The following is a 16,383-nucleotide window of genomic DNA, read 5'->3' as shown; positions in this document are numbered from 1 at the left end:
ACTACAGCATGCTTCCATGTTTCTGGATATGGTTTAGATTCTGCCAACGAGATGGGCTTGTATGCAATTTGAAAGGCAGAACATCAAACCCAATTTTCCTTTGCCAGAGGTGAAAGCCACATAGCTCTAGCACATGTGAATTCTTACTAGGGCAGTCTGAATCCATTCCCCTGCCAATCACTCACTTTTGGGGTGTGGGGGCAGCTGAGATGCGGGCAATCATTTTCTGCATTTTCCTGACCTCTAGTGGCAGCAGCTTCTTGACTTTCTGGATCATAGTTGCATCTGTGACTTCACATTTGCTTCCCTAGTCCTTCCAACAGTTTTATGCACATCTAACTCCCCGTATTAAATCCATTTCGCTTGAAATACCTGGGAGGACTTTGCTCTCTGAAATGAAATAGCCCCCTACCCCACTCCTATGGTTAAAATCTGAGAACATTTTCTCACACATGGCAGTCAACGGTGACAGCTATTTTATCTTGTTGCTCTATTTTTAAACATCTCTATTCAGACATAATTCATATACCACAAAATTCATCCTTTTAAAGTATATGATTCAACAGCTTTCGTATATTCAGAATTGTGCGTCCATCCCCGCAGTTGATTGATTTTAGAACTGTCTAATACTCCCAAAAGAAACTCTACACACCTTAACCATCACTCTCCATTGTGACTGGCTTCTTTAACTTATAATGTTTTCAAGGTACATTTATGTAGCATGTATCACTACTTTGTTGCTTTATAGAGCTGAATAATATTCCATTATATGGACAATACCACATTTTTAATCTATTCATCAGTTGAGGAATATTTGGATTGTTTTAACTTTTGGCTATTATGAACATGTATCTATAAACATTCATCTACAATTCTGGTTCTATAAGTATTCATGACATAAGTTTTTAGTTCTCTTGAGTATATATCTAGGAGTAGAATTTCTAGATCATATTAACAGTATATATAATCATTTGAGCAACTTCCAGACTATTTTCCAGAGCACTTGCACCACTTTACATTCCTACCACCAGTGAATGAAGGGTCCACTTTTTCCACAACCTTGCCAACACTTCTTATTATCTTTTTAATTACAGCCACCCTAATGGATGTGAAAGTGTATCATGGGGGTTCTGATTTGCATTCATCTGATAGATAATGATGTTGAGCTTCTTTTTATGTGTTTTTTAGTCATTGCATGCGTACTTTCCTCTTTTTTATTGGGTTATTTATCTTGAATATTGGGTTGTAGGGATGCTTTATGTATTATAGACACAAGTCCCTTATCCAACAGATAATTTGCAAATATTTTCTCTCATTCTATGGGCTGTCTTTTCACTTTCTTGATGTTGTCCTTTGAAGAACAACACTTTTTTTTTTTTTTTTTTTTTTTTTTGCGGTACACAGGCCTCTCACTGTTGTGGCCTCTCCCGTTGCGGAGCACAGGCTCCGGACGCGCAGGCTCAGCGGCCATGGCTCACGGGCCCAGCCGCTCCGCGGCATGTGGGATCCTCCCAGATCAGGGCACGAACCAGTGTCTCCTGCATCGGCAGGCGGACTCTCAACCACTGCGCCACCAGGGAAGCCCAAAGAACAACACTTTTTTAAAAATTTCAGTTTTATAATAATCCTGTTTATCTATTGTTTCTTGTGCTTTTAGTGTCATATCTAAGAAAATGCCTAATCTAAGGTTGCAGAGATTTATGCCTATATTTTTTCTAAGAGTTTAAAAGTTTTAGCCCTTACATTTAGGCTTTCAATTCATTTTGAAATTATTTTTTGCCTATGGATAAAGTAGAGATCCATGTGGATATCCATTTTTCCAGTACCATTTGCTGAAAAGACGTTATTTTCCCATTTATTTGTCTGGATACCCCAGCCAAAAAAAAAAAAAAAAAAAAATTCAATTGGCTGTAAACATGAAGGTTTCTTTCTGGACTATCAATTCCTTTCTATTGATCTATATGTCTGTCTTTATTTCATTACCACACTGTCTGGATTGCTATAATTTCATTAGTAAGGGAACTCTGAGTTCTCCAATTTTGTTCTTCTTTTTAAAGTTGCCTTTTTTTTTTTTTTTTTCTATTCTTACTCCATTGAATTTCCACATGAATGTAATTGGTTAGCTTATCAATCTCTATAAAGAAGCCAGGTGGAATTTTGATAGAGATTGTGTTAAATTTGTAGGTCAGTTTGAGAACTGCCATCTTAACAATATTAATTGTTCCAATCCATGAACATGGGATGTCTTTCAATTTATTTTGGTTATTTTAGTTTGGTTTTATAGTTTTCAGAGTATAAGTAAGTTTTGTACTTATTTTGTTAAATTTATTCCTAAGTATTTTTTGATGCTATTGTAAATGGTGGTGTCCCCTGACTGACAATGGGTAACCTGCTCATTGTATATCAGTTTTGCTTCTGGTGGGTGGTGGCCTAGCTTTTAAAGTGCCACAGAGATTTCAAGTCAAGGTTACACACCCCACTTGATTATTGTATTAATGCAGACAATTTTAAACATATCCTCCAATTTTGGTTAAAATCTGAACTAAGTTTTAGCTAATATGGATGATGAACTTAGTTGAGATGTTCCACTTGAGGTGCTCCACTGTATATTACATTTATGCCTTGATAGTTAAAATTTGGTCCCATTTTTACAGCCATTTTGCATGGTGTGATAATGAACAGGAAAATGGATGGAAAGTGACTTTATTTTTGTTTTTACAGATAAAAATATTGATTCATTCTGGGTAGTTGTAATATTGGTGATTCAAATTTTTAAAAAATCTTGGTATTCACAGAATCTTCTTCAATCTGCATGTGTAGCTTTCATAACAACCAAAAAGGATGGTATGTAAAACAAAACTAAGCAATGGGTTTATCCGAGATACATCCACTAATGGAAGTGTGGCCTGAATATAATAGAGAGATAGCTTCAATATTTAAAGTCTTTTTCTGTTACTAAGAACAGGAACTGGCTTTGGTGGTGCTGGTTCCCTGATCCTCTTTGCTGTACTGTTTTACATTCTGTCCAGTTGCCTAGGTTTGTTTTCACTGATGTCATTTGTAGCAGGGTGAGGGATACTAGGTACTAATTATAGAATAAATGAAAGAATGAAAATTTCCAAAAGACATGAAAATTTCCTTAGTAAGATTGATCTAAAAACCATGTTGCTTTTTACCTAATAAATGTGTTTTAAATTCAGTCCCTCCTCTTTATCATGTTTTATGCCACAGGATTATTTCAGGCCATCATTGCCTGACACTTTGCAATAGCCTGGTAGCCTCTTTCACTACTTACTGCCCAGTTGGGACAACTACACATTACGGTCAGGTTGACCTGCCTAAATCCCAACATATAATGTCACTTTCTGTAGTAGGTTGAATGGTAGGCCCCTGAAAAGATATGATTACATCCCAAAACCCATGAATATAACCTTATATGAAAAGAAAAGACGGTCTTTTGCTAATGTAATTAAGAATCTTAAGATGAAATTATCTTGGATCATCCCTGTGGGTGCTAAATCCAAAGACAAGTATCCTTATAAGAGACACAGAGTGGAGAAAGAGAAGAGGAGAAGGCCATGTGAAGATGGAGGCAGAGATCGGAATTATGCAACCGTGAGTAAAGGAATGCTAGGAGCCACCAGAAGCTGAAAGAAGCAAGGAAGCATTCTCTTCTAGAGTCTGCAGAGGGACTGTGGTCCTGCCAACACATTTATGTCAAACTTCTGAACTCTAGAATTGTGGGAAAATAAATTTCTGTTGTTTTAAACCACAAAGTTTATGATAATTTGTTATAACAGCACTATGAAATGAATATACTTCTCAATCTATAAATTCTTCTTATATCTCCATGATCTAAAACCGTGTTTCTCAAACTTAAGAACTCATAAACCTTTAAGAATATTTCTATAGGCCCCTGGGATCCATGGACCCCATTTTGAGAAATATTGCAAATTCCTGTCACCATCTGGTTTTGCATTCAATGAGTATTTCCTATGCACCAGACATTGTTGTAGTCTAGGAGTACATCAGAAATGTGATTGGTACAATCTCCACTCTTTTGAAATTTATATATCCATGGGAAGACTGAGTAAGATAATTATAGATACTCATAACGACTATGAATAAAACATAGGCTCATGGGATAGAGTGCGAACAGAGTGCCAAACACTTCTACTTTCAAATGAATGGTCAGGAAACTCCTCATTGAGGAGATGACTCTTAAGCAGGAAATGGTTAAAATGAAGCAGCCACTCAAGCAAAGTGAGAGAATAACATTTTAGATGGAGAGTGTGGGAGATTTGAAGAAAAAGGTATATGGGGCCAGATTCTGGTCTTGTAGGCACTGATGGAGACTGTAGGTGTTAGTCTAGGTACCATCATTAGTAGGTTTTAAGTAGGAGAGTCATATGATGTGATTTCCTTTATAAAAATAAAATCACACTGTTTTGTGAAAAATTAATTTAAATTCCTTATTGAGGGCATTAAGAGGAAGTGCAGAAATGAGTTTGAATCTCAGACTAGGAGGAAAATGTAGAAAGGACTGTAAGGATGAATGTCATATTATGGAGGTACAACTAGCAGAACCTTTTGTTGGACTGTATGCAGAAAGTGGGGAAAAGAGGAATGGGCATCAAGAGGAAGTACAGAAATGAGTTTCAATCTCAGACTAGGAAGAAAAAGTGGAAAGAACTGGAAGGATGAATGTCATATTATGGAAGTACAACTAGCAGAACCTTTTGTTGGACTGGATTTAGAAAGTGGGGAAAAGAAGAATGGGCCTTACAAATCTGGATGAATGAGGTCATCCTTTTGAAGGTAGAAAAAAAGGTAATAGGTTTGTAGAGGAGAAAATTAGGAGTTCTGCTTTGGAAATGTGAAGTTTAAACTACTACTAGCTATTCAAGGGCTTCTCTGGTGGCGCAGTGGTTGAGAGTCCGCCTGCTGATGCAGGGGATGCGGGTTCGTGCCCCGGTCCGGGAGGATCCCGCATGCCACGGAGCGGCTGGTCCTGTGAGCCATGGCCGCTGGGCCTGCGCGTCCGGAGCCTGTGCTCCGCAGCGGGAGAGGCCACAGCGGTGAGAGGCCCGCGTACCGCAAAACAAAAACAAAACAAAACAAAAAAATACTATTAGCTATTCAAGTAAAAGTGACATATACATAAATGAAGTAAATGCCCATTGAAGCGGTCAGGACTAAAAGCATATACTTGGGACTTATCAGCATGTAGATGATGTTAAAGAAATGAGACTGGGTTAAATCAATGTCAGAGAATACAGAGACAAGAATAGGAGAAGAGGAGAGAGGAGAGAAGGAAGGGAGAGAAGAGACAGAGGGTCAGGGAAGAGAGGACAAGAAAGACTGAGCCCTAGGGAATACCAGCACTTAAATTCTTACAGATTAGGGTGTCTCTACCATAAGAGAAAAGGCTAGAGAGTACAACCTCATAGAAACAAGGAGAAGAAAGTGTTCCAATAGGAAGTGATTTCTCATCTCTACTGTATGCTGTTAAAAGTTTGTATACGGTGAAGAACACTGATTTGGTAATGTGGAGGTAATTGGTGATTTCCAAAGAGTAGTTGTGGTAGACTTATGAGTATGGAAGTCCAACTGTAATAGATTTAGGATAGAATGAAAGGTTATAAAGTGGAGACAGGAACTAGGTATCATTAGAGGTTAGTTTTTTGGGTTTTTTTTTCATAGAATGGAAGCAGAGAGATAGAATAATATGTAGAGGGATATGTTGGACCACGGGTGGCATTTTCTAAGACAGGAGACAAAAGACTGTATTTGTGTACATGTGGAGATGAATAAATAGAAAGGAAGAAACTGATGAATCAGAAAGAAAAGAGTTACTGGCAGCAAAGAAGTCCTTGGGGAGCAAAAGAGGATGATATTCCAGGCACACAGGAAGAATTTAGCCCATGATAGAAGCAGGAAAAACTCCTTAACTATATCAAGAGGGAAGAAAAACAACTGTAGGATAGAAGGAGGCTGCAACTGTTGTCAGCATTTAAAGTGGTCATCAAATGTGCCAGAATATTCATTTATTTTAGATCATTATCAAAATTTTAAAATTAATTTTTAAAAACCTCTTTCAGAGTCATGAACACCTGAAAATGTATCAGCCCACTCAGTTTGATAAATAAAAGTCTACAAAATGAAGTCCAAATTTGTAATCTTGACTTCCTGAACTCATGAGGCCAGTTTCTTAAATATGTATATAACTCTTCATCATTTTTTTTTTCTTTAGAAACAAAGTCTCTCTCATTAAAAAGCTTTTGTCAACATTGTAATAGTCTTTAGCCAAAGTCTAAACTGGAAGAGAGTATACCTGGGGAATACACATCCTTAACTTTCTTTGTTCTTTTGGACCATGGTGGTTAACAGTTTTTTACTGGAGGTTCTATTCTCCAGTTTGTTGTGATCCAGCCTACTGTTTTACCGTTCATTATTTTGAACTATTCTTTATTGTCCTAGAGAAGATTTAGACTTCCCACACTTCCTGCATGAACTTTTTTGTCCACATGGAATGTGGTTAAGCTCACCATTCTATTCCATTTCTTAGCATAGTACTCACTCGATCAACTGTTGTTGAAAGGTTTCTGGGACATTGAAGACGTAGATATATAATATAAGTCATATTTTCTGTTTTCCACACATAATGTGCTAATATGTAATTCAGAAGGAGGAGAGCATATTCTTAGTACTCACTCGATCAACTGTTGTTGAAAGGTTTCTGGGACATTGAAGACGTAGATATATAATATAAGTCATATTTTCTGTTTTCCACACATAATGTGCTAATATGTAATTCAGAAGGAGGAGAGCATATTCTTAGGTCGGAGGGGGTCTAAGGTAGGGTTCATTAAAGAGGTAAAATCCCATCTGAGCAGAACAGTAAAGGATGTTAGCCATCCTTGGTAGAGGCTGAGGCAAAGGACCAGATAAGGAAAGAAACCAACATGATTAAAGGAGAGAATATATACCATCCCTGACTTTGGCTGAATCATAGGTACATGAAAGGAAAATAGTGAAATGAAATTGTAAATGTAAATTCAGACTGGGTTAGGAAGTGACCTAGCTTAGAGATACAGGTCAAACACTGCCAGCATAGATCTGAAATTAACGGATAGCCATTGATGTTTTTTAAGGTGGGAGGTATTACATGATTAGAACCATGCTTCTGAAAGGTAGATAAGGCAGCTACGTGCCTGGGAGACAAAGTTGAAAGGCTGTGACTAGCAATGGTTGTCAACCTTGTGAAAGATCTTGCTTTGGAAAAGGAGGTTAAACTAGATACATATCCATGGTCAATGTCTGTTCTTTTTCCATTAGGTTTCTTTTAAAATGCAATAGTTTAAACAAATGAAAAAAATGTCCCAAATAAAACAAGGTCAGAAATTTTATTGACTCCTTAAACATCCACTAAATGCGGAAAGCAATGACCTTACTTTCTGCTGAGACCTTCCTGAAAGCTTGCCAAAGTGGAAAGCTTCAGAATATCCTGATCATTTGTCAAGAGGCTCAAATTTGTTACTCCTAAAAGGATCAGTATTCTACAGCTGGGATAGGTCCTAATGACATCAGCTAAATATTTTACAGTGCCCTAAACATTGTTTTTGAATGCTAACAGAAAAGATGACCATTTTATTTCCTTATTTTTCATGCATTAGTTACTTATCTGCTTAAATGTTTATTCTGTTTTTTGTTTCTTCTTCTAAATGACCTTAAGTATATCTTTATTTCTATATTTATCTGTCTAAAATATACACAGCAATATAGGACAGGGTAAGGCCTGCTTAAGAGACATTATAAAGATGTTATCAGACTTATTAGAACGTAGAATGTGATACTGTACATAAATCTATCTTACTTTCCCTATTCAGGAGATTCTTCATTCTAAGAGTCAAAATCTCTGAAGATTTTAAAGATTTAAGCTATACATTTCCTTTACTTTTTTAAAAGAGGGGGTTGCTTGCTTTCACACACGTAATAAAAAAAATTGCTTAGAGAGGAATAGAAAAGGGGACTTAACACTGCTTCATAGATGATTTATAAATAATTGATTGAAGAAATACATAAAAACCAACTACATTTTTAATGCACTGTCCTTACAAACAAATATATAGAAATAATAAAGTTTAATGTAAAGTAACTTTACTGTAAAATCTTTAGTAAGTCATGTTGCATCTTGAGCCACAAGTGATAATCCTAGTATAATCCAAGGTACTGGTTGTTGATTGTTTTTTATTCTCAGAAGGAATGAAATAAAAATCTACATTCATAGTAATTAGCTCGCTTTTTAGGTTAGGAAACAAAATGAAGCTTATTTAGCTATAATGATTTCAGACATTAAAGCAAAACACATTTTTAGGATTTCTACAAAAATGATCAAAGTTTAAATTCACCCAAAAGATGTAACAATTTTAACTGCATTTGCCTCTAATAAGCTAGCCTCAAATTGTATAAATTTTTAAAAATGGATACAATTACTGGGAGGTTAAGGTAAATCTACTAATATAGAGGGTGAATTCAACATCCTTCTATTAATCGTTGGAAAGACAAATAGCCAAGGAGTAACTGAAGATATGAACAGTAAAAATAACAACTTTATTCTAATGGAGTTACACAGATTTCTGGGCCCTCAAATTAGAGTAAACAAATTTTCTTGAGTGCATATGGCACAATTCACAAAATTATTTACCAGGTCATGAATCAGAAAACAATAACTTTCAAAGCATAGATATCATGCAGCTCATGTTCTCTCAGGATTATTCAATTCAGTTAAACACGCAAAAGAACAACAACAAAAGATGAATAAATAAACCCCCATATGTTTGGAAGTTTTTCAAAAACTTATCTAAACAACTTGTGGGAAAATTTGGCAATGTAAATTTAAAAAAGTAATTAACTAAGGATAACTACATTGTACATTAAACCCTGTGGGAAAATGCAGAAACAATATTTTAAAGGAAATGTATAGCCTTAAATCTTTATACTAGGAAAGAAATACGGTTGAAAATTAGTCATGAAAGGAACACAGATTAAATTAAATTTGAAGGAATAATGGGAGCAGATCAATGAACTAGAAACACGTGCACACGAGGAGCATGTGTACCAAGGCAAGACGATACATAACAACAAAAACTGGAAAAAGCACATATGCTAATCACTAGTGGAATATACACATACATTTTGTTATAATCACACTGGAATATTAAACAGTAGAAAAAAGGAATGAAAGAAATCTGCATGCAAGAGATTGGATACATCTTGGTATTAACCTGTCATGTAGAATGAATTGGAAACTATCTGAAAGAAAGAAAAAGTCCCCCAAGATAGTATGCAGTGTATACTATTATACACTTTAAAAACAAGCATTACATTTTTAAACTTTTTATTTTGAGATAATTATAGATTCACATACCACTGCAAGAAGTCATACAGAGAAATTTTGTACTCTTTATGCAGTTTCCCCCATTAGTGACATCTTGCAAAACCATACCACGATATCACAAGGATATTCACACTGATACACACCATCAATCTTATTCGTATTTCCCAAATTTAACTTGTACTCATTTTTGTGGATGTATTAGTTCTATGTAGTTGTATCACATGTATACATTTGTATATGGAGCACTATAGTCAAGATATAGAACAATCTATCTCAAGAATCCCTCCTATTTCTTCTTTATAACCACACCTCCCCAACCTTATCCCTTACTTCTGGTAACTACTGATCTGTTCTATGTTGCTATAGTTTTGCTATTTCAAGAATCTTCTGTAAATGAAATCATACAGTATGCAACCTTGGGGACTGAATTTTTTCTCTGTCACTTCCTGTTGATTCATCCATGTCGTTGCCTCTATTAGTCATTTTTCCATCTTATTGCTGAGTAGTTTTTCATGGTATGGATGTACCACAGTTAGTTTAACCATTCACCTGTGAAGGACATCTGTGCTGATTTCAGTTTGTAGCTATCATGAATAAAGCTGCTATTTCTCTTCATGTACAGATTTTTGTTTGTTTTAATGAACATGAGTTTCTATTTCTCTGGAATAAATGCCTGAGTTTTCCACAGCTCTGCTGTATGATAATTGTATGTTTAGTATTATACGAAAGTGTCAAACTGTTTTCCAAAGCGGCTGTATCACTTCACATTCCCACCAGCAATGTTCAAGTGATTGTTTCTCCGCATTCTTGTCAGTATTTGTTATTGTCCTTATTTCTTATTTTAGCCATTCTGATAGGTGTGGTTAGGATCTCTCACTGTGGTTTTAATTTGTACTTTCCTAATGGCTAATGATGCTGAAAATCTTTTTATCTGCCAAATGTTTTCTATGCATTTTTCCTAAAAGTTTTATACTGAAGTCCATTACCCACTGTGAGTTAATTTTTGTATGAGGAAAGATGTTTAAGTCATGATTTATTTCTTTACTTATGGATGTACAAGTGCTTCTGCATCATTTGTTGGAAACAGCATAGGAATAATGTCAAAGATTGGGTTCTCTGGAAAACAGAAACGGAGAGGGAAATTTGTGTGTATAAAAGGAAGGAAGAGGAGAGGCTGGACTAAGTGAGATGCAGTCTCAGAAAAGAGCCTCAGCAGCCCTCGCAAGCTCTCGAGGTGGAATGGTTCCAGAGAGTTGTCCTGCATTGGAGCGAGGGACCTGGACCTATACACCCATCCCAGTTTCCTCCCACACAGCACATGCGTGCGCACACACACACACACACACACACACACACACATATTCACTCACTCACTCACACTGATTGGATGCGTGCTGTCTCCGAAAGGAAGTGACCTTGGATGGGAAGAGTCTCAGGTAATTCCAAGAGGGAGCTGCAGGAAGACTTGCCAATCACCGACATTCCCGGCGCTTGGCTGGATAAGCTCCTCAGTCTTAAATAGATGATCCAGGCAGCTAACTTCAGCATCCACGACAAATGATAAATTCAAAACGCAAAATAATGTTTAGCTCTGGGAGTGGGGAAGACAGAGGAATGGTATAGTGAAGGAGCCCTTAGAAGTGACTTATTTGTAAGGCTTTTGTGTTTGTTTTGGGAGGTAGTTTCCCAGGGGTTCATTATGTTATTAAATGAGTAACTAAAAATGTGAAGAAATCAAAAAGTAATAAAGAGAATCTTATACTTGGACCAATGATGATAGTTCTCATATACCAAAAATCAATATATAAAATGAAAGGTAATTTAGATAAATGAACTTGTGATTCTTCCTAAAAGAAAAATGTTAGCTTCAGAAGCTGAAGCATTTCATTGCCCAGTTGAACTTCTTCTCCAGCACACCTTGTACAGTAGTATGTTTCCTATGCCTCATGTTTCCTCTCACCTTAATATCAAATAAAATGTTCTTAATCCATTCTGAAAATCTATCCACGACTTTTGCTATTTGCTAATTTGCTATTCTGTTCTTGGAAATTACCCAGACAAAGCAATGAATGATTCCAAAGTCTTAAAATTTAGTATTACTTTCTTGTCTTTTTAAGAGAGAAATCATGGTTTGACTTTCCTATTTCTTATACATGAATTCAATAAAAGTGCACGTGGGGGAAATCACTGAAAGCTGAAATAACTGAGACTCCTGCAGATAATTTCCATTTCCAGTCTGATTCAGTGATTTCCATTTCCAGTTAGCTTCCCTAGAATGAAAGTCTGTGAACTGTCATATATTTGCTAACAGAAATTCTCCTGGGGGAAAAAAATCATTTGTTGTCTCTGAAGTATGACTCTTTAGGCAGAGGATAATGTGTTTACTCTGTGGTGTCTGAGTTTTCGTCTTAGCTTGAATTTGCCTTTACTTAAGTGATGGGTCCTGGGTGTGGGGAAGGGAGTGGTAAGGGGATAAAGGTCAGGTTCCCTTGATGGCACAAATTTGACAAGGAATTCAAATTCAGTCGTTTCCAATTCATAACCTAGACTTCTCTAGAAACCTGTATGCTATGTGCTCCAATTTCCAACTTTTCATTCTTTGAAGTTTGTTTATGATTTGCAGGCATGCCAAGAGTGATATGAATATAAAAGAGCAGTCAGAGTCATTGTTTCTGCAGTTGCTTTGCTAATCTGTAAAGTGCATCTCCCTGCATTTTGATTGCAGTGCCAATCAGGTTCTCCCTGTGCACGTGTGGTACTGCCATTCCGCTATATGACTTTTGATGGCAACAACCAGAATTTGTACAGGGCCTCCATTTTTAAAGTTACCCCAGTGCAAAAAGCATTGCTGTTTAAGGATTTACACAAATGTCACAATTATAATATGTTACAATAAATGCTGCTGTATATATTTCGTATAAAATGCTTTGTCACAATTTTTCTCCTCTGGTATGGAGAAGAGAAGAAATGAGAAAATGAGATAAACATTTGGCAGATAAAAAGAGAAAATGAGATCTTTGAGTAGGAATTCTAGTAAATGTTTCTCATTTTCTCATTACACTACTAGGGAGTAGGTGTGATTATTGTCATTTTACAAGTTGTGACTGAAACTAGGATATGTTAGGTTATCTGAAGGGTAAAAGAGACTGATAAGGTTGCTAGAGTGGAACTCATTTTCTTTCCCATCAAACTAGAATTTTGTCAATTTTTTTCTGAGTGACTTGGATTTTAACAAGAATTCAAACCCAACAAACAAACAAAAAAGAGTTTGGCTGCATGATATAATATTTGGAAAATCTAGGTTAATCTATGTTGCTCAAATTTCTTCACAGCAATACTTCTCAAAAATTTTAATAGTATGATACAGTGCAATGTAACCCATCCACCCCCCAAAGATGTAGGGTTTCCTTGTTTAACTTACAAACATCTCAAGAGAAATACTACTCCAAGGTACAGAATTTGAGAAAGGTGCTGCTTCCAAAGTATATAGACTTCTCAATAAAGTGGTTTTTTGAAAAAAAAAAAAATCTAGCTCAATTTCAAAAGCAGAGAGTCACAAAATCACTTTTTCCACAAGGTATAAAGGAAACATTTACTTGGAGTGACTGCAAGTATGTGCTGAGGGTTACATGAATTTTGTTCTCAATGTTTTCTTAAAACCACAGGAAGGGATTAGGTTTTATATATTCTCTCAGATCTTCACATCTTTAAAGGCAGACAAAGGCATCAGGGTAGGCTGTGATTTATTCTCCAGAGGATTCCTATTTGCATTTTATAAGCATTTTTGTTTTGGCATATGTTCTACCAAGAAGCCTAGAGAAGACTTCAGAACATGGCAGGCCTTTGATAAAAGGAAGGCAAATTGTCCCACACAGTGCTTTTCACACTGTTGGCCAAAAATTTGGGTCGGGGAGGGGTTCTTGGCACTCATACTTTCCTTCTTTCGGCTCCCCACCCTTTAACACACACCTATACATAGCACACATGCATATACACTCACAAACAATGCTAATGGGCAAATCAGGAGAAGTAAAATGTGGATCATGATATAGGTATAATACTTTGAAATCTCTAGTCTTCAGCATTTGAAAGGAAGCTGATACATGATTTTATCATTCTAATGTATTTCTTTCAATTTGTATAAATCAATATTTATCATGCTTTTACTACCTCTCAGGATTTATAGTAGTAATAAGGAGGCCAAGTATGAACAAGATAGAAAAAGCCCCTGAAGACTTGGGGCTTACAGTCAGGTATGAACATTGAGGTGGAAACTGAAGTGTGAAGAGGTTCAGGGCACAAAGCATTGGGTCAAAATGTGGGGATTTATACTTGTCTAGGAATGAGGAAGGTTTCCTTAAAGAACTAACTCTTAAACTGACAGGAAAGGATGAACAGGAATAGGGTGAAAATGAAGGAGTAATAGCATCTCATATAAATATATCCCCCCTTCCCAACACACACACACACACACAAAATCCCAGAACCAATAGATTCTGTAAATACAGTTTAAGTCCCCATTCCGAGAGTGCGTTCGTACGTAGGTCCAGTTTGTTCGTTAAGTCCAACAAAGTTAGCCTAGGTGCCCAGCTAACACAATCGGTTATATAGTGCTGTACTGTAATAGGTTTATAATACTTTTCACACAAATAATACATAAAAAACAAACACAAAAATAAAGAAAACATTTTTAATCTTACAGTACAGTACCTTGAAAAGTACAGTAGTACCAGCTACATCATCGCTGCTTTTACTCTTGCTTCCGGACATCCTGGGCTTGAAATAAAGATACTGTACTACCATACTCTATACAGTACTGTACAGTAAAGTACACAAAAGCACAACCACTTGTAGAGGATGCACGCACATGACAATGTACGAACTAACTTACGTAACTGGAAATGTGAAAGCATGTTCACATATTTGAAAGTTCACAATTTGAAGGTTCATATGTAGGGGACTTGCTGTAATGCTTGAAATCTGAAAGAATCTCAGAAGATTTAAATAGTATAAAGGACAAAGGTAAAGTGAGATAAGACTAGAGCTATACGGACCAGACTGTGGATAGTTTTGTAAGGATTTTGTATATTTTAAAACAATATGAAGTTACCACACAGTTCTAAGAATGCAACGACAGTTATATTTGTATTTTCAAAAAAAGATTACTCTGGTTTCCGGGCCAAGAATGAATTAGAAAGGGCAAACACGGACATGAAGAGAGTGATCAGGAAACTTCTACAGTGATAATTATTTGAATTTCAATGATGACAAAAGAAGAAATTTTAATATTCTAGAGATATTTCTGAGGTAGGAAAAACAATTTCATGAATGATTAGATGTGGAATATGAGGGAGAATGAAAAATCAAGGATTGCTTCGAGGTTTTAAGTTTGATTACCTTGGGGGATGGTGGTCCCTTTTGCAATGAAAAGGAGCACCAAAAGAGAAATACGCCTCCTTGAGATGATGTGTTTGCTTGGTTAATACACTGAAAGTGTTTTTTTTTTGGACTTCAGTACGGTCTTTCTTCTTATTTTTTTTTAACGTTTTTATTGGAGTAAAATTGCTTTACAATGGTGTGTTAGTTTCTGCTTTATAACTAACTGATGTGTTAGCATATGGTATTTGTTTTTCTCTTTCTGACTTACTTCACTCTGTATGACAGACTCTAGGTCTATCCACCTCACTACAAATAGTTCAATTTCATTCCTTTTTATGGCTGAGTAATATTCCATTGTATATATGTGCCACTTCTTTATCCATTCATCTATTGATGGACACTTAGGTTGCTTCCATGTCCTGGTAATTGTAAATAGAGCTGCAATGAACATTGTGGTACCTGACTCTTTTTGAATTATGGTTTTCTCAGGGTATATGCCCAGTAGTGGGATTGCTGGGTCATATGGTGGTTCTATATTTAGTTTTTAATGAACCTCCATACTGTTCTCCATAGTGGCTGTATCAATTACATTCCCATCAACAGTGCAAGAGGGTTCCCTTTTCTCCACACCCTGTCCAGCATTTATTGTTTGTTGACTTTTTGATGATGGCCATTCTGACTGGTGTGAGATGATATCTCATTGTAGTTTTGATTTGCATTTCTCTAATGATTAATGATGTTGAGAATCCTTTCATGTGTTTGTTGGCAATCTGTATATCTTCTTTGGAGAAATGTCTATTTAGGTCTTCTACCCATTTTTATATTAGGTTCTTTGTTTTTATGATATTGAGCTGCATGAGTTCCTTGTATGTTTTGGAGATTAATCGTTTGTCAGTTGTGTCATTTGCAAATATTTTCCCCCATTCTGAGGGTTGTCTTTTCGTCTTGTTTATGGTTTCCTTTGCTGTGCAAAAGCTTTGAAATTTCATTAGGTCCCATTGGTTTATTTTTGTTTTTATTTCCATTTCTCTAGGAGGTGGGTCAAAAAGGATCTTGCTGTGATTTATGTCATAGGGTGTCCTGCCTATGTTTTCCTCCAAGAGTTTTATAGTGTCTGGCCTTATATTTAGGTCTTTAATCCACTCTGAGTTTATTTTTCTGTATGGTGTCAGGGAGTGTTCTAATTTCATTGTTTTACATGTAGCTGTCCAGTTTTCCCAGCACCACTTATTGAAGAGGCTTCCTTTTCTCCACTGTATATTCTTGTTCCTTTATAAAAGATAAGGTGTCCATATGTGTGTGGGTTTATCTCTGGGCTTTCTATCCTGTTCCATTGACCTATATTTCTGTTTTTGTGCCAGTACCATGCTGCCTTGATTACTGCAGCTTTGTAGTATAGTCTGAAGTCTGGGAGCCTGATTCCTCCAGCTCCGTTTTTCGTTCTCAAGATTGCTTTGGCTATTCAGGGTCTTTTGTGTTTCCACACAAATTGTGAAACTTTTTGTTCTAGTTCTGTGAAAAATGCCACTGGTAGTTTGATACGGATTGCATTGAATCTGTAGATTGCTTTGGGTAATAGAGTCATTTCCACAATGTTTATTCTT

Source organism: Phocoena phocoena, chromosome 5, assembly GCF_963924675.1.
Source record: "Phocoena phocoena chromosome 5, mPhoPho1.1, whole genome shotgun sequence".
Classification (NCBI taxonomy): domain Eukaryota; kingdom Metazoa; phylum Chordata; class Mammalia; order Artiodactyla; family Phocoenidae; genus Phocoena; species Phocoena phocoena.
Note: the sequence above shows the minus strand (reverse complement) of the source record.